The sequence below is a fragment of the Nannospalax galili genome, unplaced genomic scaffold, assembly GCF_000622305.1.
Source record: "Nannospalax galili isolate Female #2095 unplaced genomic scaffold, S.galili_v1.0 scaffold52, whole genome shotgun sequence".
Classification (NCBI taxonomy): Eukaryota; Metazoa; Chordata; class Mammalia; order Rodentia; family Spalacidae; genus Nannospalax; species Nannospalax galili.
The window spans coordinates 7,651,132-7,676,872 of NW_008334003.1; positions in this window are offsets into that span (position 1 = coordinate 7,651,132).

Below are 25,741 nucleotides of genomic sequence, written 5' to 3' on the forward strand. Positions count from 1 at the left end.
TGGTGGCTCTGATGGCTAACTGGTCTTCTTAGTAGGATTGGTGATGTTCCTAACCTTTATTTTATTGTCAGACACAAAACCTGCACACATCTCTCAATAAAATGTAAGACATTTTCATCCACACCCATAAAGGACTTGGCTGTTGCAGTGCAGGAAAACAGGATGCTTGAATCTTTACTTTGACAGCTTTATTTCACTAATAACATCAAATTTACATGCAGGGGGTCTTTGTTCCAAACATGGATCTTTTTGAAGATTGACAAATCATGCCATCTGATCAGTATCCTTGCCACTGGTGAGTAGTGATTGTAAGACATCATTGAGTATAAGGTACATCCCCATTTTAGAAAAGTTAAAATGCGAACTGAATGACCCTAGTCCATGATTTATCAGTATAAACAGCCAAAGGATGAGAAAAGCATTGTTACTGGAGCTGAATGACAGGATGGAATTAGCAGTGGTGGACAAGCTCTCCATTGACCTTTAGGTGGGCTTTGTTTTGACTAGACTCCCTGACTTCTTCTAAATTAATTTATTTTAACTGATACACATGAACATAGGATCTTTGCATGTTAAGGACATAGCATGTGTTGTTTATGGGTATATATCTTTTTTTTTTTTTTGTCTTTTTGAGACAGGGTATGGGTATATGTCTTATAATGTGTAACCAGGTTAAACGTAGCTATCTCCTCAAATTTTATCATTTCTTTGTGGTGAAATCTCTCAAAATCCTTCCCTGTAGCTTTTGAAATATATACTTATTGTTATCCATCGTCACCCTATTTAAGAATAACACAGCAGAACTTTTCCTTCCTATGGAACTCAGTACCTGATAATTAATGTTTCCTGTTTTTTAAAGCACTGACTTTAGAAAACATGCGCTTATAAATTCTTTCTGCTCATTTGAGATGTAACTATTTTATAATCCATTTCTTTCTCAGGGATTTGGGGACCATCACTTTGAAATGCAATTATCTAAAGAGGTATGACTTCTGACTTCCAGTATCCTGGAAGGATACTAATGTAATGTTGAATACTTATTGGTAAATAAGAAGGGCCTAACACATCAACCAACCTCCTTTCTTACTATTCTCTAATATGATTCTATTAACTAACTCTAGAATTTAAAACTCTTTCCGTTCTGTCTTTTTTCAAGGGAGTTGAATTCAATCTCTCTTCCCTATTGAAATAAACTAGAATAAAACCTTACTTGCTTATTTAACTGATCCTGTACAATTTTTCCTTTACATTCATAACCCAGTTTGAGAGAAATGGCCAGTATTAAAATGATCCTTGTGGGGATGGAGAGATGGCTTAGTGGTTAAGAGTACTGGCTACTCTTGGAAAGGACCTGGGTTTAATTCCCAGCACCCACATGGTGGCTGACAACATTCCATCCGTAACTCCAGTTACAGGGGAATCTGAAGCAGACCTCTGTGGGCATTGCATTACACAGGTACACTTATATACATATAGGCAATACATTCATATGCATAAAATAAAAATAAAAAAGATATTTAAAACGACCCTTATTTTAGTAATATATTTCCCCTTATAGGATTTCCATGTTGTAAATGCTAAGTATTAGTGTGATAAGGATTATTTCCATGTTGTAAATGCTAAGTATTAGTGTGATAAGGATTTTTGGTTAGAATGGGTCATTTTTGTTGCTTAGAACTCACAAGTGTTGAGAGAAAAAAGGCTATTCTTTCAGTCCAGGTGTCTAATTTTTCAGTGTGGTAATTTGTGGCTGAGAGAGAGTGTTTTCTCAAGATCATGTAACTAGTTAATGTTGACCAAAAGCAAGCCAATGCTGTTTCAAGTGGTACAACGACACCTGGCATTGAGCTGTGCAATAAAGATGCCCAAGGAGATTTGAAAAATGAGGACGCAGTGCTTTCTGTCTCATAATTTGATTTAAGATTCTCTGGTTGTGGGTCTAAGCATCGGGGATTTATAAAACTTGCTAGGTGTTTCAATAACACAGGCACCTCTAAAAACCATCACAATATGCTTTCTCCCTAAGTGCAAGAGATTTCACGTACAAGTGATTGTGTGTGTGTGTGTGTGTGTGTGTGTGTGTGTGTGTGATTGTATGCCACATGCCCTCAGAAATGAGAAGAGAGTATCAGATTCTCTGGAGCTGGAGTTACAGGTGGTTGTGAGCTGCCTGATGTGGGTGCTGGGAACCTAACTTAGGTCCTGTGGAAGAGCAGCAAGCACTCTTGTGCTAGCTCTCCAGCCCATCATTCCTTACTTTATCCCTTCAGTTGCTTTGGGGCATAGAAGTGACAAAGTTACATGTGGTGTAACTGTTTTGGTGGTTAGGGAAGTTCAAAGAACCTAGGAAGGTAGCCTTTGTTAGAAAACAAATAGCCTATTTGCAGAATGAGCTGTTGGGTGTAGCAGGACAGTGTTTTCCAATAAGCACTTCTCTAACTATCGAGCTACCAGAATGCTGGTCTATAATCTGTTCAGGTGATAGGAGTTTTGCAAGTAAGGCAAATATATTTTGTGAGACTACATGCTCCTGGGAAGACAGGAATTCTATAAATGCAAATGATTATTTTATTATGCAAATAAGTGAGTTTAATACAGTAATAATTGCACTTAAAAAGAAATCTAGGTCCCCACAACCCAGAGAGCAACACCTTTGTAGAGAAATTGTAACGAAACCATTTAAAACTGTTATTACATGCCTTAACTGCAAAGTTTTTGAATAAGAATGAAAATTTTTAAGTGGGCGTATTTTTTTTAATCCATTAAGCATAAATTAAAACAAACCAGGGGACTGAAGTGTCTCCTCCCTCCTCCTCCCACATCACTGTGGCTTCTCCTGAATTTGCTGATGCTCACAGTATTTATAGGAGCACGGCTGTCTTCCAGAGCGAGAGCAACACTACTGGGATGATTCAGGGAAAGAAGAAGAAAGGATAGACTTTTAAATTTCCTTTTTTATGAGCAGTTTAAATTGGCAGGGAAAACACAATTAAGCAATTTCAAAGGTGTAATTTTATGGAGATTTAAACACTACATTTCTAAACACTGTTTAAAAAAGAAATTTGTAATTAAGTTTCCCTATTATTTATACTTCTAATCTTTGGAAGACAGTTGCAAAGAGAATTGCCAAGAATGGATTTTTACAAAGTAGCTTGAAAACTCCCACCCTAAAACGTTGAAACAGGAAAAAAAAAAAAAGGTGAGAGGATTTGAGGATCCAGATGTGAGAAGAGCAGGAAGCTGTGGTTGAGATCACCTGAGGACTCCAGAGCTCTGTCTTGGGCCAGCAGCTGATGGAAAAATGTCTAACCTGAATGTAAGAGACTGTGCACAGATTCTATAGAAGAACAGGAAATTACCAGATATCTTTAAGTCTTCTATTTTATACCCTCTCTGTAATCTTCCCATACAAAGATTCATTTTCTAGTAATCTCTGACAGCATCCAGGTCTGCTTCAATTACCTAGAGTCCTAGGAACTCCTAGTTTTTAGTAAGTCAGTTCCATTGCACAGTCCATCCTGTTGTTTTACTTGTTTAGAAATTCTCTAGTGTATCAATAAAAATCTACTTCCAATAAAAATTGAAAGTTTTTTTCTTGTCTAACTGGTTGCCTTGTTAAATTGTTTCAGAAATTACGTGAAACAATGCCTGCCTAGCAGAGGGCCTAGCTCTTAGTAAGACTGTAGACACTGAGAGTTTTTATTAGGTTCAATGACTTTTTGTGTCAGGAAAAAGTTTTGTGTACTTATTTCTGTTGGTTAAGATGGTTAAGGAGCATTATATAATTTTCTAAATTATGTCACCTGCCTAAATTTTATACAGTTCTGGTTAGATGTATACATTTACCTGCAACCAGTTTTGTGTACTTATTTCTGTTGGTTAAGATGGTTAACCTGCCTAAATTTTATACAGTTCTGGTTAGATGTATACATTTACCTGCAACCTCAAATGAGACCCAGCAGACTGTTAGCATGCTTGCATTTTTGGGGTTGTGTATTGGTAAAGGATTAACTGCCAGTCTCTCTAAACTCTTCAATTTATCTTACAAAACGAGCTCTAATCTTTTAAAGTAATGCTTATTTAGCCTGAAATCTGAGGAGATACATGGAGTATGTAGTAATTTCCTAGGTAACCTCTCTGTTTTGTCTGTCACTCAGAGCCTAGCGCCCTCTTGACCCTCTGCCATGATTACCTTCTCTTCTTCTTCATTAGTCCTTCAAAGTCAAGTTACTCTTGACACAAAAGCAGGAAACTAGTTGCGGCTATGACAGGCTAAGATGGCCCCAAGTTTCCCCTCCCACCTGGTGTTAATGTCCTGTGCCTAGAGAAGAGCCCTGAGAAATCCCCTGAACAGAGGAAAATATCTGGCTTTTATATGCTTTCAGGGGTTGAGGAGATGTTCTATACCACCCGACGTAGTCTGGACTAAGCATACTGACAAGGAGAATGGAAGAACGAGGTACCGGGTAGGCCTGTAAGTTAGAAGTTGTGAGAAACACAGCACAGAATGATGTCTGAACTCTGTCCTATGGGGAGAGCTGGAAAGACGGTGTAGCTGATTTCTCCAGGTTGCAGGATCTGCCTTAGAGTGACCACCATCTTTTTAAAAAATATATTTTATTGATTATTTTTATTTTATATGTATGAGTGATTGCCTGCATGTATGTGAGTGCACCCGTGTTGTGCAATGCCATGGAGATCAGAAGAGGGTTTCAGAATTCCCCTGGAACTGGAGTTAAGGACGGTTCCTAACTCCCATGTGGGTGCTGGGAATCAAACCCGGGTCTTCTGCAAGAGCGGTCAGTGCTCTTAACCACTGAGCCATCTCTCTAGCCTCTCATGACCTTTTCTATAATTATTATTGTTGCACATGCATACATACATATTTGCATGTCTTAGCTTTCTACTCCTATGATAAAACACTGACCCAAACCAACCTAGGGGGAAGAAATGGTTTATTAGGCTTACATATTCTGATCAGAGTTCATTATTGAGGGATATCAGGGAAGGAACTCAAGGGAGGAGCTCAAAGTAACCTGGAGACAGAGGCTGAAGCAGAGACCATGTAGGAATCAGCTTATTGGCTTGCTGCCCTGGCCTGTGCTCAGCCTGCTTTCTTGTAAAGCCAGGCCCACCTTCCCAAGGGTGGCATCACACAGAGTGGGCTGAGCCTTCACACATCAGTCAAAACTCAAGGAAATGACTCACAGACATGCCCACAGGCCAGTCTGATAGAGGTAATTCCCCAGTTGAGGTTCTCTCTTCCCAGGTGTTGACAATTGAAGCCATCTAGCACTGCATGTGTACACAACCTACTGAACCCATTTAGTATTGCTCTTATGTACATGTATTTAGAGCTTACAATTTGGGATTGGATAATTTATGAGGAATAGCATTCCTGGAGAACACTGATTCTCCCCCTCTCAGCAGCTATTGAGTGCCTCTAGCTCTTTGTCTAGAGGTGGGGCCTTGTAAAATTTCCCTATCTGCACTGGCATGTTGACTCTTATGCAATATTGCTTAGATTTCATGGGTGTGGCATCTCTGTCATGACTAGAAGACAATGTCCAACAGCAGGCATCTTCATCCTCTGGCTCTTACACTCTTTCTACCCACTTTTCTGTTCCCTGAGCCTTAGGGGTAGGGGTTGCACTTTAAATATACAAATTGGGGCTAGGCACCCCACAATCACTTATGCTCTACATTTTGACTAGTTGAGCATCTCTGTAATAGCCTCTGTATGCTTTATAAGGAAGCTTTTTTGAAGAGGGATGAGAACTACACTGACCTGTGGGTTTAAGGATGAGTATTTAGAATTACTTAGAATTTATATTTATTTAGGAAAATGACAGTAGTAGGCTCTCCTCTAGAGTCTGTGACCTCTCCAGCAATGGGTAGTTGACTAGGTTTACAGTACCAGTCATGAATTCCCTCCTACTGAGGGGCCTTTAAGTCTAATTATGCAGTTGTTGATTGCGCCCAAAGTAATAGTGCCTCTATTGTATCTTTGGAGATATATTGTTGGGCCAGTCACTGTTGTGGTTTGTAGGCTTTACAGCTGGGTAGGACTACTGATTGCTTTTCTCTCTTGCCAGCTTGTATAGAACCTTCTGATATTATGAGAGCTCACTTTCAGGGAAGAGGCGTTCAGGTCAGTTCCATCTCAGTACCTCGAAGCTCCATGTCTGTTGTGTATGGTGTCTTTAGCAATAAGATCTAACCTTTGAGTTCTGGGAGGAAATCAAGGGCAATGGCAATAGAATATGTTGTTTGGGAATATCTTGGACCCCACTAACAAAGTGAAGAGAGATTTTCCATGCCTAACAGTGTTGTTTTTGTTTTTGTTTTTGTTTTTTGTAGTCTATGATTCTTGGATGGAGGTGAAATGTTATTATCCTGTGTGGCATAGCTCCATTTGAACTGTATGTATATATGTAGGCACCCTGCCCCCCATATTTATGTATTTTTTGTAAGATGTGAGCTGTGAGCTTTCATTAAACTCGTGTTAATACAGGCAAGCCCTGGCTACCTCACGCATCAACCCATTCCCAGGGAGACCAAAAGCCTTCATACATCTCAAGTTGGGGGACAGAAAGAAGGAAGCCACAGTGGCTGACCATTCAAAAATAAAAACAAAAATCCAAAAGTATTAAGGCAGAAGATCTAAAAAAAATGTTTTGCATTACATAATTTCCACAAAAGCGATGTTGTCGCAAAGTAGGTGGCAGGTGTGGACCTCCGGTGGAGGAGCTACAAGGGACCTCCCCCTTCCCCACTTTAATCTCCTCTTCCCCTTCATGGCACCGCTGTCCCTCTCTGGAGCTCCTTCTTCCTGTTGCCTCCATGGTTTCTTTCTACTGTTCCGGCTTCCGCAGTCACCTGGTTGTGCACTGGAACCTGAGATTCAGAGTTAGTACCCACAAGCAGGGGAGAGCGCGGTGGGTTTTCACTCAGGTTGGGTTACGTCACTCAGTGTATTTTCCAGTCCCATCCATTTCCCTCTAATTTTCACAGTTAAATTTTTTTTCCCAGTGGATAAGAAATCCATTGTGTAGGCTCCACAGTTTCATTATGCATTTCATCAGTTGAGAGGCATTTGGGTTGTTTCCATTTCCTAACTATTGTGAAAAGAGCAGCAAAATACTTGACTGAGGGGCTGGGGAGATGGCTCAGTGGTTAAGAACACTGACTGCTCTTGCAGAGGACCCAGGTTCGATTCCCAGCACCCACATGGCAGTTAACAACTGTTCATAACTCCAATTCCAGGGGATCTGACACCTTCTTCTGACCTCCATGGGCATTGCATGATACGGGTGCACTTACATGCAGGAATATACTTATACACATAAAGTAATAATGAATACATTAGGAATACACTTACACACATAAAGTACATGCAGGAATACATGCAGAAATACACTTATACACATAAAGTAATAATGAATAAATTAAACAAAACAAAACAAAACATGACTGAGCAAGTATCTCTGTAGTAGGTCATCAAGTCCTGTGGGTATATGACAAACAGTGGTACAGTCTGGTCCTATGGTAGATCTTATTTTAGCTTTCTGAGAATTCACCACACTGATTTCCATCGTGGCTGCACTAGTTTACAATCCCACCAATAGTGAATGGAAGGTCTCCTTGTCCCAGCATGCTTACTAGCATTTGTTGTGATCGGTATCTCAAAAGGGCAGGCCCAAGATCTATTGTCAGAGAGATCACACTCATGGGTCTAGTCTTACCAGGTCACTTCTTAGAAAGGTTAGACTAATTCTTGAAGTGTTAGACTCAGTGATGGGAGCATCATATGTTGCTGGCTTTGAATTATGGAGAAAGCAATTTGTAAGGACATCAGAGCAGCTTCTGAGGGCTCTCAGACACCAAGTGACTATACCTCAGGCATGCAGCCTCAAGGAAATGATTTCTGCTTTCAACCTGAATGAACTTGAAAGTGGATTCTCTAACAGAAAACAACCTACCTGACATCTTGAATGCAGGAATCTAAGTAAAAGACCAAGGTTAACCTCTGACTTACAGAACTATGTGAAAATGAAGAGTCATTATTACGCTGTTAAATTTGTGTTAATTTGCTGTGCAGCAACAGGAAACCGGAAGGAGACCAGCTACCAGGGGCTGGTTGTTAACCGTCTTCCATCCAAACAGCTTCTGGCTGGCTGCTTACCATCCTGCAGGTACACATGTGGCCACAGGTGCCCCCTGGATTCTTCCCAGGGCCCCCAGTTTCCTTTGAAAATGATCTGTCTTTTCTGGGGTTCTGGCCCAATGTCCATCTTACACAAGTACATGTGCTGAGATGATTCAAGCAATGGGCTGAAATACAGTAAACGAACCAAGAAAGACACAAAACCGTGACAGTGCATGCATCAGTTGGTAAAAATATGAGTCTTTTTTGAAACAAGGCAGGCTAGAAATAATTGAATAAAAATGCTTCTGGCTAAAAGTTAAATCCATCTTTTTTATCGAGGCTTTTTCTTCTTCTTTGCACTGCCAAACAATTATTTCCAGTTGGTCTAGTCTATGAGCTTACTGGGGGGTAAGAGGCTGTGTTATGTTCATCTCTAAACTCCAAGAATAGGTGCTCAATATGTGTCTTATACATTTACCTGAAAGAGAAGCATTTGCAAATGAAAAGATCCGCAGCTCGCTGAGATTAACTGAAGATGCTCTTCAAAGTCGAAAAGCAGCGGAGAGAACTATCTGCTCAGAAAGACGTGAAAGGCTAGAGAATAGACCATGGAGCAAATACTTTTTCAGGATCAGAAAGCAATTTTGATGAAGCGGGAGGTGTTAGTGAGAGCTTTCAGGGAGGGAAATGAAGGATTGAACAAAATAAAAATGAGACACCTTAGAATTTGCCAAAGAACAAACAAGACAGCAGGTGATAACGCTGATGGTGTAGAGCTGCCCTCAAAGCATGTTTTCCCTGGTTTGTGAAGGGCACTGTCTCTCCTTTAAGAGAGACTAGGTTATACACACAGACATAGCCAGGGGATTTGTCTACCATAAAATAGCCAAACTAATACTAAGAGAAGAAAATCCACTCACAGCTGAAAGATAAATGGAACAGAGAAAAGTTGCAGTGTGGCAGGCAAGTCTCCGCTCCCATGTAGGAAGCCCAATTAGTGCTTTCTATCTTGGACTGCCTGTTACTCACAGCATAATCTGGGGCCAGTGAAAGAAGCAGACAGTGAGGGAATAGGAAAAACTCAAGCCTTATGTATTGCATACACAGCATGCACATGTGAGGACACTTTTAGCATCCCTTGGAGTTAGGGAATCTGAGGCTCAAAAGGTCAGTGGCCTGTCAAAGGTTATAGAGGCTGGGAATGGATCAGGTCAGCACTGGAGTCTAGTATAAGAATTTGATTCCAAACTCCCTGTTCTTTTAGACTGTGGAATTTCCTCTCAAGGAAGAATAAAGAACAGTAAAATAAGTACTTTGAAAGCAGCATCTAAAGTCCTCAGGTCTTCTTTGAGGTGTAGATGAAAGAATTATGCTCTTAGGAAAGTCATTTAATTTTTTCTGAAAAAAAAAAAGAATAACCCATTTGAATCTGATAAACTTTGACCTCCCCTGACTCTTAAAATTTATTGAGAACCCTGGAATGCATAAAGTACAGAACTGACACGTTCAGGAAATACAGAAAAAAATATGACTGTCTGTGCTTGCATACTCATTTACTTAACAAACGTTCACTAAAACTTTTCCTTGTGCCAGGCAAATGCTAGGAATTAATTCTAGAGTTAGGGCATTTTCTTCCATCAGCCAGTCTTTATTGAAACTTAGTACATAAACCTCCACCTTTTTGAGGTCAATGCTGTCTTAATAAAATTTCTACAAACAAACCGGAGGAAGTTACCTCTTTTGCATTTCTTTCTAATAGTTGTTACTTTTTCATTCGTGTTTGAGTGCCCCATTTGCCTTAAAGGTACTGATAGTGTTTCTATTTGTTTCCAGTAGTTGCTAGGTAACAAACCATTGACCACCACATTACATCACAGAAAATATCAGTCAGTTTAGGGTATTTGGTTTTTACTTTATAGTCTCAGAAATGAAAGAATATATACTTATTTTCAGCTCTACCGTCTTAAAACTTTACTTGATAATTAAGTAACTATCTAGATTGCTGGATAAGTGCCTATGGCACAAGAAAGCTGCTAGAGTTACCTTCTTGTTAGAAAGTATCAATTCCATCATTTGTAATAAAATAATCTGTGAGTCTATTTGATGATGCTGAATGAAGCATTAAACAACTCAGATGTTGAAAGTGAACTGATTATTAGGAATATCCACTCCTTCTTCCCTCTGGAGGAACTTCTGAGATAGGTGGAATGCTGTAAGTGGTCTATATTTCTCTAGGTTAAGGACAAAGAAACAGAAAATAGATGGTCTAATTGTCTGTCCTTGCCTTCACACATCTATTTCAATCACCATGCTCATCACTGTCCAGTTTAGTTGAGCAGCTTGTTTTGCTTTGCTCTCTCTCTCTCTCTCTCTCTCTCTCCACTTCCTGTTTTTGAAGTGGCCTTTATCAAGTACTCAGGCTGGACCTGGGTTTCCTCCTGCCTCAGATTGCTTTAGGACCTTTGACTGCATTCCTCTATCTTTCTATCTTTTTATTTTTCCTCTATCTGGAGCTGTCCTACTTGCTCTCTTCTTTATCTGTTTTCTTTCTTCTTTCTTCTCTGCTCTTAACACTAATCACTGGTCCCACCCTGCTTCTTTTCTTTGCAGCACTACCCTTAGTGACTAGTATCTTACACACATCCTGTGATCCTCCCACTCTCCTCAGGTTAAGGACGTTGAAGAGGCAATTGTTTTAAAAGGGCTAGAATTGTATTTTCATGGTGGGACTATCAGTTGTGGCTGCTTCTGCAGGTAGCAGTCCATCCTCCTGGTGGTGCTGAATCTAGTGTCCTGAGCATGTGGACTGAGGGTGTAACTACTGAGCTACACCTCCATTCCAGTGGGACGAAATAGCACCTCAATCCTACTATAGCCTAATGCCACTTGAACAGTGCTAGTACTTCAACTCAGAGAATGAGTAATTAAGAAAATGAAATCAAAGATGTACAAATACCACACAGAAACATAAGAATCCTGAAAAGACAGGGGAGCATGACTCACCTGAAAGTGAAATCAGAAGAAAACCCGGGGGTACAATGAAGGCGGTTCTAAGGGGGAGTAGGTGTACACTATGAAGTCTTGTCTTTTGCTGGAAAATGAATACAACTGGTGATCAGATTAAGTTAAATAAGCCAGATTCAGAAAGACAAACATCTCTTGTTTCATTTATGGATCTTAGATTGATTATACAAAGAGCACAAAAACCATACATGTATGTGAATATCATACATGTGATATGAAGGATGGGAGGTGGGGGAAGAAAAGGGACTTCCTGGACTAGGTAAGGAGAGAAAAGAAGTGGGGAATGGGGGCTGAATTTGGTCCAATTAGGACATACTCAAAAGAAGTTATCTTTATGAAACTCATCATTATGTACGGTGAATATACCTCAATGGAAAATTTTAATTTCATTTATTTTATTATTATTTTTTGTCTTTTTGAGACAGAGTCTCCCTGTAGCCCTACCTGTCCTGGAACTCAGTATGTAGACAACGCTGGCCTTGAACTCACAGAGATCTGCCTGCCTCTGCCTCCCAAGCGCTGGGACTATAGGTGTGCACGCCACCACACCTGGCTTTCTATTTTATTTATTTTTTGGGTGAAAAAATTTAATTTTAAAAAGCCTAATTTAATTCTTTCTAGAATCAGGGATAAAGATAACTCAGTCTTTTGGTTCATTTCTGTCCTGGATCCTTAGAGAGTTATGGAGATGCTGTCAGTCACTATCCCTGTCATCTCACTTCAAGGTCCTTAGTCTAATCCCACAAAAGAAGTTCCACAACTTTGTCAGGATTGTGGCAAACTAACCTCTTCTGTAAGCTCTGCAACCTGCATGACCCAGGAAACTACCAAACTGAAATGCTCAAGCTTCCCCCTGAGGTGGAATCAAAAGGCAGGGAATTGGGGACATGAAAAGAGAGAGAAACACCCCCACCCCTCCGCTGCCACAGGCATCTGGCCTAAGCCTCTGACCCATAGCCTCTGAGCAAGAGTTCCAGAACAGCTCAGAGCGGCTTAGTCTCTTTCCTTTCCCAGCCCTAAGTCTGCTGTTTTCCAGGAGTCTCAGCAGAAGCCCCATTTACAGGGAAAGGACACGGGCTAAACCCAATTTGTGCAACCCTAGGGCCTTCTTGGTTTACCTGATCAGATATAATTCCATCCAGGACATCTCTAGAGTTATTGAAAGGGCGAGAGAGGACAAAATAAGGTTTCTTAGCAACTTGAAATACTTTTATTAATTCTTTGAGAAGTTCATACAACATACTTTGATCTTATTCACACCCCCACTCCTCTCTGTAACTCCTCCCAGATGTAATCCCACTTCCCCACTCCATCAACTTCATGTCGTCTGAGATATAATCTGAGAACCACCAAAAGAGTCTATATGGCTAATGCTAAGACAGTTGCTGCTTCCAGAGAACTCAGCACCCACACTTGGGTACCTCTGACTGCTCCCTATTTTCCCTTGGGAAGTAGAAACTCTCACCTGAGCATGTTTTCTGAGAGCCTCTATTTCTCTTAATCTTCAGGCTTAAGCTTATAATAAAATATATTTGATAAAATCATCAACTCTGCGTTACTAAACTGGTTAGTCCTGAAATTCTTTTCAGCATCAAAGATACGAACCCCAGTTTAGCCTGCGTTGAGGTCCCTAAAAGATGAGGGGAATTCCTCGGTCTACTGGGAGTGGCAGTGTGTTGTGTCTTTTACCCCTAACCTCCGACCTGCCAATTCTCTACTCACTAACTACAAGAGAAGAGTAGCGGGAGGGGGGGCAGATGGCCTCGCGCTCAGACGTCCCTTTGAGTTTCCCACATGTCTGAGCTCTCAGGTGTCAGTACACTGCTTGCTCATACCCTCATTTGCATAACAGAGTCCATATTTTACAATATAGATTTTTCGCCTGTTTAGGTAGGCAAAGCCAACAGATCCAGACATCGCTGGCACTGAAAAAGGACTTTTTATCCTCATTAATCTCCGAAGAGGGAATGCTGGAGCAAGAGACCTGGCGGTGGGGACACGTGGGCAAGACACTTTTTTGAAGAGGAGCAAGGCAGGGTAGAGGCTAGGGTTAGTGAATTTGGATTTTACCGGGCTCTAGGGCACAGGGGTTGGCCTGGGTCTTTAAAAAAAACAAAGAAACAAAAAAAACCCTTGGGGTGGTTAGAGTAGTGGATAGGGCCCTGGAATGTAAAAACCTGCTAAGGGAGGTGGCAGAGAACAAGTTGATTGGTTTACATTTGAAAGGCACGGTTTGCTCTAGTTGTTTATGGTAAGTACTGGCGAACCCTGTGAGAGGCCGCCTTTCCACTCAGCAGGACTCCAGATGGCGAAGCATCAGAATACAGAAAATAAAAGACATGGCCAATCCAGTCCCCCTCTCAGCTCTCTTCACCAGCTGTGGACAAAACCTCCTTGTTTTGATTTTTCTCAGCATGCAACTTAAAATACCTAAACAACAGTGCAAAATGCCTTTCTCTGTACTAGAAGAAAGCAACTAAAGATATTCCTTTGAAGGCCCCGAAGGAAGCTGGTTAAAAGCAAATTATAGATCAGATGGACATGGATGGGTTTGAAACCCAGAACCATCTCTACTAACTGTGTGGTCTGAGCAACTGACTGTGTTCTCCAAGCTCAGAGTCATCATCTCCAAAATAAGGGAACTAAGATTTCTCAGTTTATGGACCTGACCTAATCATTTGAGGGTGAAATTCTCTGGCAGCCCTAACAAGCTAAGCTCAGCCACCTGTCCTCAAAATGCCAATTAAAGAGGCAAAAGTAATAGCGAAAAGCAGAGAAAAAAAGATTTATTCAGTGTGGCCACATTGAGAAAGGGAACAAATAACAAGGTCCAGTCACTGTCACCCTCCTGGAATCCAGTCCACCTTTTGGGTATTGACATGAGGTTTAGGTTTAAGTTGATTCCAAGAAGTATGCGTTAACTCTACAGGGCTGATCAAAGCGTGGTCCCATACATCACTGAATCATCATTGTAGGGGCCTGGCACTGTATGAAAAGTCTCCCAAGAAACAGGCCTCCCCTCTGACTAGTACCACAACCCCAGCCTTTTCCTTCCTCAGCGAATGACTCTTGGAGAAACTGCAACTCCTTCTGCCGTTTCAAAAGTCTGACAGCTGAACGGAGGGGCACAAATGTCTCTCTTTAGAATATCTTTGCCCCTACCAGGATGGTTATGTCATGAGGATAAAAGCAATATCCTTCATGTAAATGTGCACTGCTGTTGATAGAACAAAAAGAACAAATAGCATCACTCTAGGGAGTCACCCAAACTGGACATTTGGGGTCAGAAGTCATGCCCTGTATAACTGGTATAAATTCTCAGGTGTCTAGCTTGGGGTCTTCCTTCACAGATTTGGAGACACCTGGATAAGGCCTGATCTTATTTTCCTCCAGTTCAGTGTGGGTGACAGTGGCTCCTGTCCTCATCAGACATGATCTCAGAGGGGCATATCTCAGAGTTTGAGACCCCCATGGATCGTTTGGCCCCCTTCACTGATAGCAGTGTTTTTCCTGGAGAATGATAGGATATTATTTTCAGATGAGGTCTTATCTCTAGATCACATAGGCCAGTTCTAATTTTTACAAATTTAATAAAATAATTGCCTCAACCTCTCAGGGAGCATAATATCAATAAATTTGGATGAAATTATAAAGAACATTTTTTGTGTTTTAAAATTTTTTGATATATTTTTATGTGTATGTAGGAATATTTTGCTTGCATGTATGTAAATGTGCCATGTGTGTACAGTGCCCACAGAAGCCAGAAGAGGTGGTTGGATCCCCTGGGTCTGGAGTTATAGCCACCATATGAAACCTGGGTCCTCTGTAAGAACAGTCAGTACTCCTAACCCTTGAGCCATCTCTTCAGCCACTGAAAAAAGATTTGTTTTATTATTTGTATGTATTAATAAACTAAAAAGAAGACATAAAGCTGGGAGGCAGCTTGGGTGGGGCAACTAGGAGGAGATGGAGGTAGTGGTAGGTGAGAATGATCAATATATGTATAAATTATGGAACTTGAAAAGGATACAAATATTGATCTAATAATACACACGACATGCCCGTCCAGCCTTGTCAGGGTGAGTTACTCCCTGACATCTCAGCTCTCACCCCAGCCTGGATGTCTGAGATACTGCTCTGCCCCAGACTTGGAGTCCTGAACTTTGTCCATGAGACCTCCCTGTATTCTGCCATCTGAAATCTGTGCACCCCAGACCTGCAAACTCCCACACTAACCTACCAGCAAACCTGTTTACCTAGCAGCCCTCATCCTACACTCCTGATCCAGGATCCCGTGTAGTCAATTCTGGAATCTCAACTCAAAAGTTACATCTATCTCTAGTTGAACTGAGACCACTTATTTTTATCAGTATAAAGTGACCCCCAATTTGAACACCAAGCACTACTCAGCTGGTCACAACCTGACAGAAAACAAGATACAAACAAACAGCAAGGATGAGATAACGTAGCCATACCGACAAACAGCACCATGTAAGTCCAGATGCCCAGGTCTCAGCAAAGAAACACAACACAATTAATCAATATAATATGGATACTACAGAAATTAACAGCCCATCATGTTTTCTGAGAATGACAACTAAGTGGATGCACAAGGCAATGACTTCAGAAAATCAATCACAAACATATTCGAGGAACTCAAGGAGGATATGAATGAAAAACTGAATGAAGACCATGAAAACATAAATGGTTGTCTAAGTTTGCATGGGTCTTGTATAAGCTGTCATTATTGCTGTAAATTCATATGAACTGAACAAATCCTCAGAAATCTGGAAGGCTCTGTTTCCTTGTGGTCATGCACCACCCCTGACTCTTACAATCTTTCTGCCTCCTCTTCTGCAATGGTCCCCAAGTCCTGGGTGGGTGAGGTTTAATATGAGTCCTATCCAGGCACACACACTGCAGTCTCTAATTCTCTACATTGTGACTTTCTGGGCTAATTGCCCTCTGTTGCATGAGAAAGCTTTGCTGGTGAGTGTTGAGAGATGTATTAGTACTTTTTCTACCCTCTGTTTCACTGTGTTCCATGAGCCTTAGGAGTAGAAGTTCTAGTGTAGATTTGTTAGAAAGTCTGAAAACACTTTCAAACCAAATGCAAGAACACATAAAAAAGATTAGCCATTATGATCAAGTTGGCTTTATCCCAGAGATGCCGAGATGATTAAACCTATGTAAATCAATAAATCTAATCCACCACAAAAACAGACTCAAGGACAGAAACCACATGGTCATTTTATTAGATGTAAAAAAGGCCTTTGGCAAAATCCAAACATCCATTTATGATAAAAGTCATGGAAAACCTAGGCATATAGGGGGCATATCTCAACATAACAAAGTCCACATACCACAAGTCCACTGTCAACACCATACTAAATGGTAAGTACTGAAAGCATTCCTATTAAACCAGGAATAAGACAAGAATATCCATTCTCACCATTCCTGTTCAATATAGTACTTGTCTCAGCTAGAGCATAAGGACAAATGAAGGAGATTAAGGGGATACAAATTGGATAAGAAGAAGTAAAAGTATCTTTATTTACAGATGATAGGATTCTATACATAAAGAACTTTAAAAATTCCACCAGAAAACTCCTAGAGCTGATAAACATATTCAGCAATGTAACAGGACATAAATTTAACACCCCAAATCAGTAGCCTTCCTATACACCAACAGCAAACCCACCATGGAAGAAATTCAGGAAATGATCTCATTCAGGATAGCCTCAAAATCCATAAAATATCCTGGAATAAATCTAAGAAAGGAAATGAAGAACTTGTACAATAAAAACTTCAAGACATTGAAGAAAGAAATTGAAGATACTAGATGATGGAAAGACTCCCATGCTCGTGGATCTGCAGGATTAATATTGTGAAAATGGCCATCATACCAAAAACAATCTACAAATTCAATGCAATACCGAGTAAAATATAGCACAATACTTCACAAAAAATTGGAAAAAATAATCTCAAATTTCATATGGAAATATAAAAAAATCCAGGATTACCTAAATAATCCTGAACAATAGGGAACATTTACCATTGCTGATCTCCAATTATACTACAGAGCTATAGTAATAAAAACAGCATTAAAAAAGACACATTGACCAAAGGAGTGGAATTGAGGTCCCAGATTGAAATCTATACATTTATAGTCACCTGATTTTTGACAAAGGAGCCAAACATACACAGAGGAGAAAAGAAAGCATGTTCAACAAATGGTGTTGGTCAAGTTGGATGTAGAAGAATGAAATTAGATCCAGATCTCTCAACACACATAAAACTCAACTCCAAATGGATGAGGGACCTGAACATAAGACCCAATACCTTAAATCTGATAGAGGAGAAAAAAGTAGGGAATACACTGGAACTTAGAGTTGCAGGAAAGAACTTTATGAACAGGATTCCTATAGCACAGTCATTTTAAGTCCAACAATTGGTGAATGGGACCACATGAAACTAAAAAACTTCTGTACATCAAAGGACACCATCATTTGAGCGAAGAAGCCACCTACAAAATGGGAGAAAACATTTACCAGCTGTGCCTCTGGTTGAGGGCTAATATCCAGAATCTACAAAAACCTCAAAAAACTAAACACCAAAAAACCAAACAACCGAATTAAAAAGTGGGGCAAGGAGCCGAAGAGGGGGGTTCTCTAAAGATCAAATATCTGAGAAATACTTAAAAAATGTTCAGTATCAGCCGGGCGTGGTGGCGCACGTCTTTAATCCCAGCACTCGGGAAGCAGAGGCAGGCGGATCTCTGTGAGTTCAAGGCCAGCCTGGCCTATATAGTGAGTTCTAGGACAGGACAGCTGGGGCTACAGGGAGAACGTGTCTCAGAAAGAAGAAGAACAACAAAATGTTCAGTATCTCTAGTCATCAGGGAAATGCAGATTAAAACCACTTTGAGATTTCATTTTACTCCTCTCAGAATGCTAAAGATCCCCCCCCAAAAAAAGAAAGAAAGAAAAAAAATCACTGGTGAAGATGTGGAGAGAGGGGAGCTCCTATCCACTGCTGGTGGAGTTCAGACTGGTACAGCCAGGGTAAAAGACTCCTCAAAAAATCTTGAAATCAATTGTCCTAGCCATACCACTCTAGTGCAAAAAGAATTTATGTCCTCCTACAGAGATACCTGTTCATCCATGGTTGTTGCTGCCCTTTTCGTAGTAGCTAGGATTTGGAAACAACAAACAACATAGATGCTCATCAGTTGATGAATGATTAATGAAGGTATGGTACATATACACAATGGAATATTATTCGGATCTAATAAAAAAAGAAATTATGAACTAGATGTGGTGCTCATGTCTTTAATCCCAGCACTCAGAAGGCAGAGGCAGGTGGATATCTGTGTGACTGAGGTCAGCATGGTGTACATAGAGAGTTCCAGGACAGCTGGGGCCACAGGAAGACTCTGTCTCAAAGACACCACCACCACCACCACCACCACCACCAAAACCCTATAACCAAAAACAAAACAAAAAGGAATTAGGAAATTCGCAGGTAAATTAAATGGATGGAACCACAAACAATCATCTAGAGTGAGGTAGCCCAGACCCAGAAAGACAAATGCCACATGTTCTCTCTTACAGCTGGATGCTAGATTTAAAATCTTAGATACGCACATTTCAATTTGAAAATCCAGAGAGTTCAAGAGACTAATAACCATAGGTAGGTGTGTGTGTGTGTGTGTGTGTGTGTGTGTGTGTGTACATGCCTTGTTGGACACTTCCTGGCAGGGGTGGTAGAATGCAGTAATATGAAGGGGGAAAGGGGAACATTAGAGTATGAAGATTTAAATGGGACGGGCAATGGGAGGGCAGGGCAGAGGAGGGAGTAAGGGAGAAGGAGTAACACTGAAAGCCTTTAGAAAAAGCCATATGGAAAGCTACCACTACAGAAGATTCTTAAAGTGTACACATATGCAATATTAAAATAATTAAAAGGAGTTACCCTACAACAGGAGGACATTGCCCTTTATAGACATCATAGGCTAACAAAAGAAATTGAATTTCAGGAATGGACTCCCTCTCTAGAAGCTGTTGACCAGGAGTCCCATGGGTCCTCCAATAATATTAGCCAATGTCTCTGCTATTGATTACCCACCAGAACTGGATGGTAAGACCTGATTGCTGAAGACACTACAGACGTGAACTGTAGAACAAGCAAGGAGAAATCAAGCTGGTGCTGCCTTGAGAGGCTGATCTCTATTGGTTACTGTTCACAGTGCTGGAAAGTGCTATGCATAATGCTGGAAGGAAAAAAAATCATCAGCCTTATCCACTTGTGAATCTTGTAAACTACTACTACAACAACAACAACTGGCCAGACAGGATATGCTCATGGTACAATAGTGACACAAATATCATAGGCATAACCATCCACTCAGTTCATAGTGTAGAGCTCATACTTGACACTGCTGTAAGGCTTAGGAGGCTGAGGCTAGACAGGTCACAGGACATAGGAAGAGCCTAATACTAGTTTTCTACTAAGAAGTTATTATATTAAAACCGACTCCTAATGACTTATTGTTATACCTATAGATTAATGAATCTCATAACTCTCACCAAAGAGTTTCCTTATGCAGAAGATGGTGATTGGTACAGAAACCCACAACGGGCTATTATGCAGAGAACAAGAGGCTGCAGAATACTTATCCCTAAGTAGGACACTTATATCAAACTTCTGCTTCTAAAAACTCATGGATTTTTGCAGAAGACGGGGTGGAAAGATTATAAGAGCCAGAAATGGTGGATGACTACAAGGAACCAGTTTTCCCAGACAGCTGGTCAGTTACTCATATGAACTCACAGCAATGATTAACAGCATGCACAAGTTTTATTATGCAATCACAAACCAGGCAAAATCCCAGCATAGACATGCAGAAATGGGTAAGAAACCTTAACCCAACCTAAGTTAATTTTGGCAACCAATGGTTTTTGGGACAGGGAGAGACTGTCTCAAGGATGGGACTCTTGGTAGGTTAGCCAGGCTCTAGTGGATGGATCCACACTGAAGGACACTTGGATCCCCAAATTATACTCTATAGGCTTTATATATATGATAGAGTACATTAAACTGGCTGAGGGTGCAGGGAGGGGCAGATAGGGGAGAGGGTTTAAATACCATCTTTTTTTTTGTCTTTTTGAGACAGGGTCTCCCTGTAGCCCCAGCTGTCCTGGATTCACCATGGAGACCAGGCTGGCCTCGAACTCACAGAGATCTGCCTGCCTCTGCCTCCCGAGTGCTGGGATTAAAGGCGTGCATCACCATGCCTGGCCTTAAATACCATCATATTTTATTGCATGAAAATCACAATAATTCAACTAATAATGCATTGAATACTTTCATTTTTTCACTTATTTCTGTGCTGTCTATGCATTTATCATGTATTGATTCTTTAATCATATATTCATTTATTCAGGCAATATTTATTATCCTTCCTTTCATTAAAGCATTATGTTGTGCACTGAAATTAGAGTGATTTAAAAATGCACTGCGTCTCCAGGGGCATCCAGTTGCAGCTTATTTAAACTGCATTATCATAGGAATACATGCTAACTGAGTAGTCAGGCACAGAAACAAACTAAAAATGGTAAGTACGTGGATGATGGATGTGTTCATTGTTGTTTTGTCATCCTCTCTGGGTGTCTTCTGTAACATCCTGTGGTATGCCTCAAGAATTTAAAAAATATTAAAATTTATTTAAAAATTAAAAGTGATGCTACAATTGCAATTTCAATACATCCTACAAAGAAGAGTTAATTAAAACATCACTAAAATTTTTCCTTAAAATTTGTCAGTTTTCCCCCTAATGGCTCAGTGTTTAAAGTACTTGCTGAGAATACTAGAGTTCAGAACTCCAGCACCTCCAAAAAGGCCAGGTGGATGTGGCAGCCTGCTTATAATTCTAGCCTCAGAAGGTGGAGCTGGGATCCCTAGAACAAACTAGCCAGCCAGACCAACCACACTGATGGGCTCTGGGCTCGATTGAGACATTCTGCCTCAGTGAATAAGGTAGAGGAATGATAGAAGATCATTGCTGACATCAACCTCAGGCCTCTACATACAGCCACATATGTTCATGTGCGCATGTGTACACACACACACACACACACACACACACGAAAATGGAAGAAGAAAAAATGGAAAGAAGTCATGTAGACAAAGGGGTATGTTTTCACCATTCTGAGTAGTTCTGTGTGCATTAGCACACACATTTCTAGAAGTGGTAGCTGGATTATTTAGTTGAGAGGAAGACTTTAGCAAAGATAGTGCAGTCATGTATTGACAGAACATTGATTAAACAAGATTGCTAAGATTAATATTTTAAAGCAGAAAAAGTAATACAATTCATGATATATAGAGAATAAAAATATTTTTATTCTGTGAGGATTCCACACATTCATATGATGTATATAATATAGTTTGATCATCTTCACCCAGACCTCCTTCCCCTAACTCCTCCTAGATCCACTCCCTACTCTCCTACCCTTCCCAACTTCATGTCCTCTTTCAGTAACCCACAAAGCCCGTACATGCATGTGTATATGGTCATCCCCTGGAGCATGGTCAGCCTAGCAAGAGACACATCCTTAACTAAAGCTGGCTCTCCTTCCCCCAGCAGTCATCAGGTGTCATTGGCTCCTCAGCTAGGGGTGGAAGTGAGCTCATGAACCCCTACCTCTAGAGGATGATTTCTGATAGAGTGATCGTCTCCCTCTCTCCCTCCTTTCTTCCATCCCTTCTTTTCCTCCTTCCTTCTTCTTTCCCTTCCTCCTTTGTTTCTTGTTCTTGCTATCCCTCCTTTTGTCTTTAAGATGAGGGTCTCACTATGTATCGCAGTCTGGTCTTGAAGTTAGCGTATGCCCATGCTGTGGTGGTCCTCCCCCCTTGGCCTTCAGGGTGCTGGGATTACAGGTGTGCACATCACAATCTTCCTTTACTTCCTTTACAAAATGAAGACTTTTGAGCTGGTTCTGCAAATTGCATTCCTGAACTACATTTTCATGTGTCTTATTTAGTAACTTCCCTCTATGTTACTTCCTGAACCAAGGCTCAATTTCTATCCAATTCTTCCTTCAAAGTTGGAAATATGAGAAGTCTTCTAAGTCTCCCTACGACACTCTCTGGGCTTCCTTGAGTGCTGTTGTGCCCTGAGATGTATGATTCTGGAGTGATAACACATGGATTATAGCAAGATGAAGAAGGCAGAGATTAAGTTATGCACACAGCTTTATAAAATAAATAAATGCAATGACGTCAAAGTGCCGTATCCTTGCTTTAAGAAAACTTACTGGATTAAGGAGTGCAAGTTGGAGAAAGATGAAGGTTTTCACTAGAATATTTAGCAATGAAATTAGTTACTAGCATTGGTGTATACATAAAATATGTAGTTTCTACCACAAAACCAATTTATGTAAATTTTTTGAAAGGGAGAAATTGGAAGGAAGAAAGAGAAAAGTATTGCTGTCCCCCCAAATTTAGTCACTGTTATTCTGACACAGTTTTCATTTCTTTTCTATATCTAATCATATATATGTTCTGGAATCAGGCTACATATATTGCTTTTTATCTTTAAAATATCTATAATAATTTGCATATATTTATAAGTGGTATGAAGCTAGTATAATCTCATTTTAGTTGCTGTATAATGTTCCCAAGTAATTATAGCATGGCTTAAATTCTTCAATTGATAGAACTAAGTTATGATTTCTTGTTATCTTAAGAAATAATACATTAACTAGTTCTTTGGATATTAAATTTTAATAGAATAGATTTATGAGTCAAATTAGTGGAGTGAACAATTCAAACTTAATATTGAAAAAAGTAATAATAGTTTCTCGTTCTTTTAAAAAATAAATATTTTTATTTTAAGAATGTCATACGTTTTGATCATATCCAGTCCCAACTTTGCTCCTAATTCGTCCCATACCCATCCCTACCTCCCTACCCCCTCCTGCTTTAACTTTTTAAAAATTAATAAACTCCAATTTGTGTTGCCTCTGTATGGGGCCATTCCCTGGAGCATGGTCAGCTTACCAGGAGCATATCCTTAAAGAAAATATAATCTCCCTGCCCACAAAGCCATCAACTGTTCATAGCTCCTTAGCTGGGAGTGATGGCTCATGAACCCCTTCTTACTCCATGCTGGATTATTGACTGGCTTGAGCCTGAGAAGGTCTTGTGCAGGCGACCACAGCAGCTGAGTTCTGAGTACAGCAGTCCTCTCACGGCCAGAAAACACGGTTTTGCACTGGTCCTCCCTGACCTGTAGCTTACAGTCTTTCCACCCCTCTCTGCAATGATCTCTGATCATAGGGGAGAGGGTATGATATACACATTTTTAAGATCTTACATTGTAAAAGCAATTTTAAGACAATTTAATCACTTAGTTAATTTGTAATGCTAGAGATTGAAGTCAGAGACTTGTGTATCCTATCAGAGTCCTGACCCGAGATTCTTCTAATAAAGATCTAGTAGCCTAGAGATGGCACATTCTGTTTTATAATCAATATAAGAATATGATCAAGTCAGGTTGGAGAGATGGCTCAGCAGTTAAGAGCACTGGCTGCTCTTTCAGAAGACCTGGGTTTGAATCCCAGCACTCACATGGTGGTTCACAGCTGTTCATTACTCCAGTTCCAAGGCATCTAATGCCCTCTTTTGTCTTCTGTGTGAATTTCATGGCATGGGTGCACTTACATACATGCAGGCAATACATACATACACATAAAAATAATAAAATATTTAAAGAATATGATCAAGTACAACAATTAATTGCTATAAATAATATCTAACACAGATTCAAAGAAATCCAGAGGATAGAGTTAGAAATAAGGCTCTGATGATTCAATCCACCATCCAATTATTTTTCATGACGGTTGTAGAAATAATAAGAATTATTTGATTTCACTAATGTATCCTTCACCATCATTGAGCCAGAGTGTGATGAAAAGCAGCTAATTATCATAAACCACACATTCATATTCCTTAGAGGTATATCAGGCATGTGAACGTGTATGTGCATGTGTGTGTCGTTTTCACCTATATGTTCGGATGGTCTTCCTGCACTAACATATTAAACCATGACCTTGCTATGGCTATCTTACTTTCCCTAGCTACTAATTGATTTGTTAAAAGACAGATAATAATTTACCAGGAGATCTCTGGCATGCAAAACATCACCTGTTGTGTGATTTCCCCTCTTGTTTACAAGTTTACTAATTGAAATATATGATCCTCAGGACGCTGAGAGCAAATAAAATAGTTTAAGCTTTAGTGGGTCAATTAACCAGCAAAAACAATCCTAGACAACAGATTTCCTTTTGGCTACTCATGGGCCAGTCACAGTAAAGTACACCCAATGGCCAAAACACCTTGATGTGCCTGAGTAAAATTTTCAGGAAAAGATGAAATCTTCATTGGCATGGCAGTCATTCCATTATTTAAAGTTGGATTCCATTATTCACAAAGATTTTTCTAATTGTTCCTGTTGCTGAAGAGGCAACTACATAAATATTGGGTTCCAACTATTTCTAAAGAAATTTTGCTTCTCCATATATTATTTGACTTTTCCCTCTGGCTGATATCCAGTTGCTTACATGTTACTATCATCAACCGAATATTCATCTGGGGGTATCAAACTGATGAGGGAGAATAAGGATGTAAAACTCCATGGTCAGTCAACTCAGTTCCTCTGGGACCAGAGGTGGATTTAAAGTCAGACTGAAAAGTTTTGAGGCAGTGGTGTAAACTGACTTAACTATAGATCACCAACAGCTATAACTCAGAGATAGAATATCACACTTGTGAAACGGCAGGAGTTGGAATAGAAACCCTTGAAAGAATATAAATGGTCCCCTGTATAGCTCTTTCAGCTGCTCAGGGTAGCCTGTCCTTTGGGGTAGATGAACCAACGGGCTGTTGGGCAGACCTTCTGCAGTGCTGGATTTTTAAAGCTTTGCTCCTGTTCAGTGAGATGCTGTATTCTCCTCTCATATATGAGTTCAGCTTAGCTGTGCTCTAAATCAAGGGTGGACAGACTTATTCTATGAAGTGCTTGGTAGTAAATATTTTAGACTTTACAGAGCACATAATTTCTTTTGCAACTACTCAGTCCTACAATTGTTGGCAAAAGTAATTGTAAGCTATAAAACCAATAATCATGGGTATTTTATAGAATTTTATTCATAATGTTGGAATTTTATTTTCATATTATATTCATGATACAAAACCCTGTTCTGTTGGTTTTTAAACCACTTTAAAATTCTTTAGCTCATGAACCATAAAAAATGGACCAGGGCTGAATGTGGCCCATGGGCTTAGGTTAGCCAACACATGTTCCCCTGAACATTTCTTTATGAGTTTTGTCTTGAAAGGTTGCAACATGTAGAAAAATTATAGAGAAACAAGAGAAACTTAAGAGAAAATTCTAAAATAACCTGATTATGTGAAAGAGGGATTGCCTTCTGGGAAAGTTTAACCTTGAGGATATTCTTGGTAAAAGCCAAGAGGTGGTCAGGAAATGAACTGGAAGATAGGTTC